At 30.0% G+C, this 9101-nt stretch overlaps 1 long non-coding RNA gene across 1 annotated transcript; it reads left to right on the top strand.

Annotated features, from left to right (window-relative positions):
* The first annotated feature begins 1504 nt into the window (after positions 1–1504).
* On the top strand, positions 1505–2263 carry LOC136082456 (uncharacterized). Its single transcript, XR_010639703.1, has 3 exons — positions 1505–1854; positions 1986–2018; positions 2107–2263. It is a non-coding gene; the product is annotated as an uncharacterized LOC136082456 (long non-coding RNA).
* The last annotated feature ends 6838 nt before the right edge of the window (positions 2264–9101 follow it).

Consider the following 9101-nt stretch of genomic DNA (forward strand, 5'->3'; position numbering starts at 1 on the left):
GGCACCACACAATTATTATGGATGGGGGGAGGGACGTATTGATAGTTCAAAAATAAATAGTTGGACTCCAATTTTTAGCGAGCCAGGAGTACGATGTAAGTCCATGTATTCAGGGAGATTCAAGTGTCCAAAGACCAATTAGAGAACTAAGACGTTTTTTAATAATTCTATAAAGACTAATGAGGTCTATACGAAGGCTGCGGGTTTTTTTTACTGTTAATGATTTTTTTATTATTATTACCAATCCATATATTATATAATAACCTATTACCAATCTTTATAATGCTTCTCCTTAAAAGAAATTGTTTCCAGAAAATAAAAACCATTTCTCTTCTCAAAATATCAAAGCTTCATTGATCTAACTCAAAATAGTAAAAACTTTAAAATAAAAAGAGAAAGTTCTCAGGATAATTGTTAATATATATTATAAACAATCAGTTGCTTATGAATAAATCTAGTATTCATGAAAGTAAAACAACAACAAAATGCTGTCCTGTGATAACTTTTATGCAGCATTTAGAAAAAAAAAATTCGGTGTATCACGGAAAACTTTTCTGATACACCGAAAAGTGAATTACTTATGGATATGAACAGTAAATCTTAGAAATGTAAAATGCTAAAGGTCTATCCTTCCCGCATTCATATTATGCACAGTAAATCATATATTTTTTTATAAACCTAAAAAGTGAAACAAGAAGATCAAATTTCATTCCATCCACGTCTAAAGGTTATTTATATATATTGTAAAACATTAAAAAAATATGAATGACAATAATAAGATGATAATAATAAAAATGGGACAATAATAAAAACAATCAAAGTTTAGATTTTTTTAAAGTAAGAACAACCTTTAAAATGGTCGTTCCTACTTTAAAAAAAATGGTGGTCGTTCCTACTTTAAAATCTATCGATGAATATATATTTAGTTTATAATTGAACGAAAAAAAAATTTTCAATTCATTGCCCTCAGGTTTTGGGTAGGGGAGCAAATGTTTTCGGGATTTTGTTGTTCCTAATCTCCTGTTGATGCAATTTTTTGTGAAACAACAACACTCGTTATAGATACGAACGTATCTAAATTTGGAGTTTTTATCATGTTTATAAGTTGCTTATTTCAAGCACCTAAAAAACTTTCCACCACCCCTGGGGACGACAGATGTTGTTTTCCAGCTTGTCAAACATTTTTTAAGTAAAAACAAGACTTTGTGAAACGCCTGTTATGTAAAATCAAGACTTTGATAAACACTTGTTAAATAAAAATATGACTTTGTTAAACATTTGTTAAGTAAAAACAAAGTTTTGGTAAACACTTGTTAAGTAAAAACATAATTTTATTAAGCACTTGATAAGTAAAAACAAGACTTTGGTAAACACTTATTATGTAAAAACAAAATTTTAGTAAACACTTGTTAAGTAAAACAAGACTTTGTAAAGCACTTGTTAAGTAAAAACAAAACTTTGTAAAGCAATTGTTATGTAAAAACAAGACTTTTGGTAAACACTTGTTAAGTAAATCCAAGACTTTGGTAAGCACATACTTAAAGTAGTATTTATAGATAGATGAGAGTTCAAGAGAAAAACTTTTGCAAAAATGTGACAGGTATGTTCTACAGACCACAAACTATAGAAAAGCCTAAACAAGTCAAATAAAATCTGCCAAACAAAATCACTTTGGATACAAGGACTGGAGTCAGTAGTTACAAGTGTCTTATGAAGTTCCGGGGAGCGCATTATTTTTTGTTCTTTTCTTCTTTGTGTTTGTAGGGCAACATGGGGTATGTCAAACCGGGCAAGATGTCGAATAGCTTTATCTGAAAAACAAATTTAAAAATATAAACTGAGTGTAGTTAAGAGGTAAGTAGACTATATATACTACATTTCATAATGTTTTCTTTTTAAGTATAATTTGTTTTATTTAAGATATAAGTTAAGAAAGGTTTTCCGTTATTACCAAAAAAAATATCGTTTGACTTGATTTATTTCAGCATTATCTTGAGAGCTGAAGATAAGCGAGCATGGTTTGTAAACTTTGTTCAATAAGGAAGCCATATGAGTGGTAATAATGTATGCTAACCAATTTATAGATTGTTCTGAATTGTTTTTTAGATTGTGTATAGTGGGTGCTGACTGGAGCAAGATGATGATATGATTATATTTCTAACTGATAAGACAAAATCTTGTGTAACTTATTCATGATTTTTTTATGACATGCATTTTTGTAATTATAAACAAAAAGTTATAATCTTTACATAATATGCGTCTATATGTAGATTTTCCTATGTTCATATGTATGTAGATATATATGTATATGTATATATATATATATATATATATATATATATATATATATATATATATATATATATATATATATATATATATATATATAAATATATATATATATATATATATATATATATATATATATATATATATATATATATATATATATAAATTTACATATATGTACATATATATGTAAATTTCCCTAATTACAAACAGTTCCAAATTCCGAACAGCTTTAGTTTTCTTATCATGAAATTTTTTAATTGCAAGTAAATTGCAAGTAAAACACTTTTTAAAACCCTGAAAAACCAGCTATATAAAACCGCCTTTAAAAAAAAAGGAAATTAAGTTGCATGGTGTTCAATGTAGCATTGGACGGTGATTATTTATCTGAAAAAAAATCAAAAATCATCAATACATCGTCAGATATTTAAAAAACAGTACTTTTCTGCATAATTTAAACGTTTCCAAAATTCCAAATAGATTTTGGAATGCGATTTTTTTTGTTGTTGCAACAATTTGCGCTTTTACAGGCAAGTTATAAACAATTTTAACCACAATTAACGATATAATATAATTTAACAATAGAATTTTTAAGACACGAACTGATTCAGGTCGTGTCGTTAAAAAAGTTGATTCAGTTCAACTGAAAAACTAATAAACGATTATAACTTTTTTATTGAATTTTTCAACATCGTATTTTAATAATAATTAAAAGAACAACATGGTATAATACGACTAATATATCTGCAATTACTCACGAAGTTACATGAGCTGCCATGGCCTACTATAATTACACGGCCGGTGTCACGAAATAAATGTTCCCTATTACAGAATTTCCCCCCGGCCGAAATATTCTTTCCGGGGGGAAAATTTATTTCGAAATAATATTTCCCCCCTCGTAATATCTGTTCCCCTATCTGCGAAATAAAGTTTCCTCCGTGATATTAGTTCCCCCTTAATTCTTAATAATATACAAATTGACATTACTTGCGCAATTAAATGCGCATATAGATAGATCTAAATGCTAAATGCTACTTTTGGTTCAAATGCTAAATTAACAAAATCTACATAAAAAAACAAAGTTTCGCTTGAATCGAACGCATCTTTCATAATTTTTTTTGTTATATAAAGTTTTTTCATGCAAATCTCTAATAAGTTGCTAACAAATTATACGTTTTATTGTTAAAAAAATAACTTCGTGCAAGTTTAGAACGTTTTTAAATTTTTGAAAAGGTTGTTTGGAATTTTTGTTTGTATATTTATGATTATGTTATTCAAATCTATATAAGTTTTTTTGTTATGTTTAGTAAAATAATACTATAAATTGCAAATAATTTTTATGATATAACTTTCATTTCATATTTATTATAGTTATTTGCTTTCTGTAACGAACACGAATACTTGCTAACGTTTATAATTCAACTAGTTAAATAAAATTACAAATTACTTGCAAAAATAAGTTGTTTTTATTCGATATAATCATTTAGTTATTTTAAACAAGAATATGGAAAATGAAGAAAGTAAAGATCTGCAAATGTATCTCGGGAAAAATGAATATCCTTCTAATTATACGAAAGACGATCAAAGAAAACTTCGAAAGAAAGCAGAATCTTTCCGGTTGGTACATGGAGATTTATTTCATATCGGAAATGAAAAAAAACTACAACGTGTGGTAACTGGAGAAAATGAACGAAACCGTATAATACAAACTCTCCACAGCAACATAGTTGGAGGATGTCACTTTGGGCAAAACGCCACTATCAAAAAAGCAACTGATAGGTATTGGTGGAAGTCGATTTCAAAAGATATACGAAAATTTGTAGCATCCTGCCCTGAATGTCAACGTGCGAATCCTAACAACAAACCATCACATGCGACGCTTCATCCAATCCCAGTACACGACATTTTTCACCGTTGGGGAATAGATCTAATTGGTCCGTTGAAAGAAACTAAGAGCGGAAAGAAATATATTGTAGTAGCAACAGAATACCTTACTAGATTGGCTGAAGTTGATTCCATAGCAGCAAAAGACGCGGAATCTGTTCATCGTTTCATTCTCCGTCTGGTATTCAGATTTGGAGCTTGCTACATTCTACTTCATGACCAAGGACGCGAGTTTTGTAACAAGCTCGTGGAAGATCTTTTATAGATATTAAATATGGAATCCGCCAAAACATCAGCATATCATCCTCAGACTAATGGACTGACAGAAAGGTGATAAATGGTTATACTTTTTTTTATCTTTGTACAGTTTTAATAGTAACTTTAAAATTAGTTTTTTGTTTGAAAAAGGAGCATTAATTATTTGCTTTAAACACAACAGTTACTAACTATAATTTATTTATTTAATCTGCACAATAGGTTTAACCAAACGTTGACTACCCATTTAATGAAGCTCGTAAACAACAAAGCAAACGACTGGGATGAACTACTGGACCATGTGGCTTTTGCATATCGAATAAATAAACAAGCTTCTACGAAATACTCTCCCTTTGAGATTATGTATGGAGTTAAAGCTCAGATTCCAATTGATTTAGAAAACCAGACAAGAGAAGTTTTTCAATGGGATACCAAAATCGATGAAGCCAAACAAGGATTACGAATGAAAGATTTCGCTGAAAAAATTGGTGCGAAAAGAAACGCAGCTAAAGAGAACATCGCAATGGCACAAAATATTCAGAAGAAACGTTACGATATTAAACATTCAAGTCAAAAATTTGCAGTTGGTGACAAAGTTTTGAAACGCAACAGACGTAAAGACACACGAATGGGCTATAAGTTGGCCCAGAGATTTCACGGCCCTTACGCGATAATAGAGGTTTTGGACAAAGGAGTTTATCGGTTGCAAGATAAAAAAAGAATATTGAAACAAACTGTTAACGGTATCAACTTAAAAAGATGGAGTGAACAACGGGATACAGCTATGTCAAATCAGTCTGATGCCTCCGATTAGAATAATGATGAAGTTATAGCAACAGAAACAATCGATAATCAACAAATGGTTTCAAAATCTGAATACTGGATTTCAAAGTACAATCTGACCATTGGAGATAAACAGATCCTGTTTTCAAACGCATGGTTGAACGACAGAATTATTGATGCTGTCAATAAAATGGTTTCAACACATCTTGGTAACAAAAACATTCAATCAACTCTTCTAGTTCAGACACGATCTGGTTTCAAAGCAGTTACCTGTGAGTCCATCATCATTCTTCACGACGTCAACCATTGGGTGACAACTGCATGTATTGACAGAGAGGTTTTGTATTTAGGTAGCCTTCATGATTCTGTTTCAAACTATGTTAAAACTCAAATGAGACAACTGTATTTTAATTTTGTTAATACCGAGGGTTTTCTTCCAGTAACTGTGGTACCATGCGCACTACAACCGAATGCATCAGACTGTGGTGTTTATGCTGCTGTCTTTGCATTTCAGTTGGTCATTTATGGAAAAGATGGTACGACGCAGACGTTTAAAAACAAAATGATGCGTTCACATCTCATTAGCTGTTTGGAAACATCAATTATCAAACCTTTTCCGATAACCGTCTTACGTAAACGTGGAAAAAATAATGCGATGCAAACTATTCACATTTAGAACAACTACTGAACAATATTTATAAGTTATTACTGTAAACAGCTGTAAAATACAGGTAATACTGCTAAATTACGGTTTTATTTTATTTGGTTCTTTTTTTTTTAAATGAAATATGGAAGGCATGTGAAAATTTCGCCTTAAGCACCGCCATGCATATCGACGTTCTTGGTATAGGTTCTCGTATTTAAAGTTATGGCATGTTATTTTATAATTAAAATAGCGTAACAATAATTATAATAATATAAATAAAAAAACAAACAAACCCTTTATCAAAAAAACCAAAGTTTTGCAACATTTTTAGCGGGGGAACATTTATTACAGGCGGGGATGAAATATTTTATCCTCCCGGAATGTTTATTCTAGAATAAACTTTCCGGGGGGAAGGTTTGTCCCGGTACAAACTTTCCGGGGGGAAAAAAATATGGGGGGAAAATTTGTTTCGCAATACCGGATATCTTGCTTTTCGGAGCGAAAAATTAGAAGGGTAACTTTTCAAAACAAAAATTTATCGTATAGAATGTTTGGCCACACTTACAGCAATTAAAATTATGATTTTTACATGGGTTTTATTTACGGAAGTGTGTATACAAAATAGAATTAGTCTGAGAAATATGATAAATGTATCATAAATTAGACACTTTCCTTTGCCTGATGATGATGTTTCTAAAAAACACCGCTAAAATAAAATAAAATTATATTGTACTTTATTCATCAATTAAAAGTTGTAATAACTTTATTAAATAATAAAATATTAAAATTTGTAATGACTCTATTAACATAAATATGTACCTCAAAAGAAATATATTTCTCAAAAATAACATCTCAGTAATATTAATGAGATATAAGACGATAAACAAAAACCTAATAATAAAGGAAGTATATACAATTGAAATAATCAATTTAGCATTGATTAGTTTACCTAATTCAGCTTCAATTTTTTTCTCTGTCAGCTTTTAAAATCCTTTACACTGTTCTTTCTAATTTCATCAGAAAATTGTTTTTGTTCATTGTTAAAATAAATATTTGTAACAACGCGATTTATAAATTTTACACCAATAATTTGATGTTCATCGCATAAAAATGAAGTAGCACAATCATTTAATCTAAGTACTCGTTCTGCAACATATCGATCACAAAGAGTTGAGTCTCTTATAAGAAAAATGGCAGTATCTAATATTGCAAATGCTTTTGAAACATAATGTGTAAAATCAATAGCTGGTAAAAGCAATCCTCCACGAGAAAGTTTTTCAAAATATTGGCATTGTACCTCGCCAGATTCAGCTAATAGAAAAGTTTTGCAAACACCACATTTGATCTTTTTATTAAACTTTTTAGCCACATAACCAGAAATAACTGTAGCAACTTCAAAGCTCTCTGAATCTAAATTGCATTCTTCAATATCTGGTAAAATTTCTTGCAATTTATCATCAAATAATTTCATCAAAGATATATTACAACTCTCTTTTCTTACATCTTTCTCCCAGATATTGACTGACTCTTTAAGGAAAGTTTTCACTGCTAAAATGCGCTCAGATGTCTCAAGTTCACTCAAACCAATTAAAAATCTGCCACCACTCATTTGACGATGTTTTGAAAATCTTAACTCTAATGGATCAGTTAGCAAACGTGATATTAAAAAATAATCATATCCTTCTTGAACTAAATCATCAATAAGTGAAGCTGTGCATCTTAAAGTGGTCGTAAGAGCTTCTGATGTTTGTTTACTTAATGTAAACTTTTGAGAGTTTGAAACTTGAGATAATTGCTATTCTTCAATCCATTCAGCTAAATTGCGCAAAAATAAAGGTTTCAAGTCACCCAAAACAGCTGGATTTCCAATATAATAATTGTTGTTGTATTTTTGCTTTCTGTTACTTATTGTCCACCATATATTTATCAACTTTAAAAAGCTTGAGGCATCAGTCCGATCTGGAAAATAACTTTTAATAGCTGCAGAAGTTGTAGGATCAAATATTGCAAGAGCAAGTAGTACACTTTGTTTATTATCGCCTGGATGAAGTGATTTATAAGATGATTTAAAACCTTTTTTTAAATTCGACTGAAGTAATTGGTCTTTATCGTATACATCATGAAGTAACTTCCATGATATTTCACCAGCATGTACATCAATAACATCATGAAACTGGTCAAAATAAAAAGCAGGGAATATATATCGTTTGGAATTTAGTTAACTGTTTCGTATGTTTTTGAGAAGATGGACAGCGTCAAAAAATAAATATATTACACTGTCTTTTTTTGTAGGATGAGTAATACTACTAACATGGTTGGTATTCTTATATTTATTCATCAAATGTGAAAAAGCAGAAACATTAGTGGAATGATTATCAGAAACTACACCACGTACGTGAAAACCATTTTTTTGTAGAGATGTAATTCACTCATCAACATGGTCAGCTAGCCATTTACCCTCAATTTTTACTTCTGGTATAGCTCTTCTAACAAAATTAAACTTTTTTTTTAAAGAAACAATCATGAAGGTCATTACGCCTTTATATAAAATTCCTTCATTATCTACACCTATCATTCTACCACCTTGATATTGCGCTTCTTTCTGCAAATATATTTCATCCATCAACAGCACTACATCTTTGTCAATTTTATTTTGGTTTAGTAAACATTTTGCAGATTTCAACGGCTCTACCCCACCTTTATTAATTTTTTTCAAAAGGCTAAATGATGGTAGAGGAAACTGTTCTAATAAGAGTTTATAGGCCTGCGCTGATGTATATCGAAGAATAAGGGAATATCGTAAAAGATTTGATAAAAACTTTGGCCGATCAACTGGTTTTTTGTATTTTATTTCATTGAGTTCAATCATTAAATCATTTGATAATCTATTTTTTTTTAGATAATTTTTTATATATGCTGGAAAATTCTCCAGTACACTTTTTTTCTTTAATACACAGCCAATAATTCGAAACCATGGAGGCAATGGAAGATAAGATGATTTATAGAACAATGAAACATGCATAAATTCATCAACTACAATTGTTTCTGTAACTTCGAAAATACCTAAGTGTTGATTAACTTCTAAATTAAAAAATATGTATATGTCATTATATATTTTGAGCTGATAACCTTCTAGGTTAACATTTTTTAAACCATTTAAACAGTGAATTTTGTCTTTCTCTATAAATAAATTGGATTCATCCTGATTATTTGATGGATGACGGACAGACGGTGGCTTTCTACC

This window comes from Hydra vulgaris, chromosome 07 (genome assembly GCF_038396675.1).
Source record: "Hydra vulgaris chromosome 07, alternate assembly HydraT2T_AEP".
Classification (NCBI taxonomy): Eukaryota; Metazoa; Cnidaria; class Hydrozoa; order Anthoathecata; family Hydridae; genus Hydra; species Hydra vulgaris.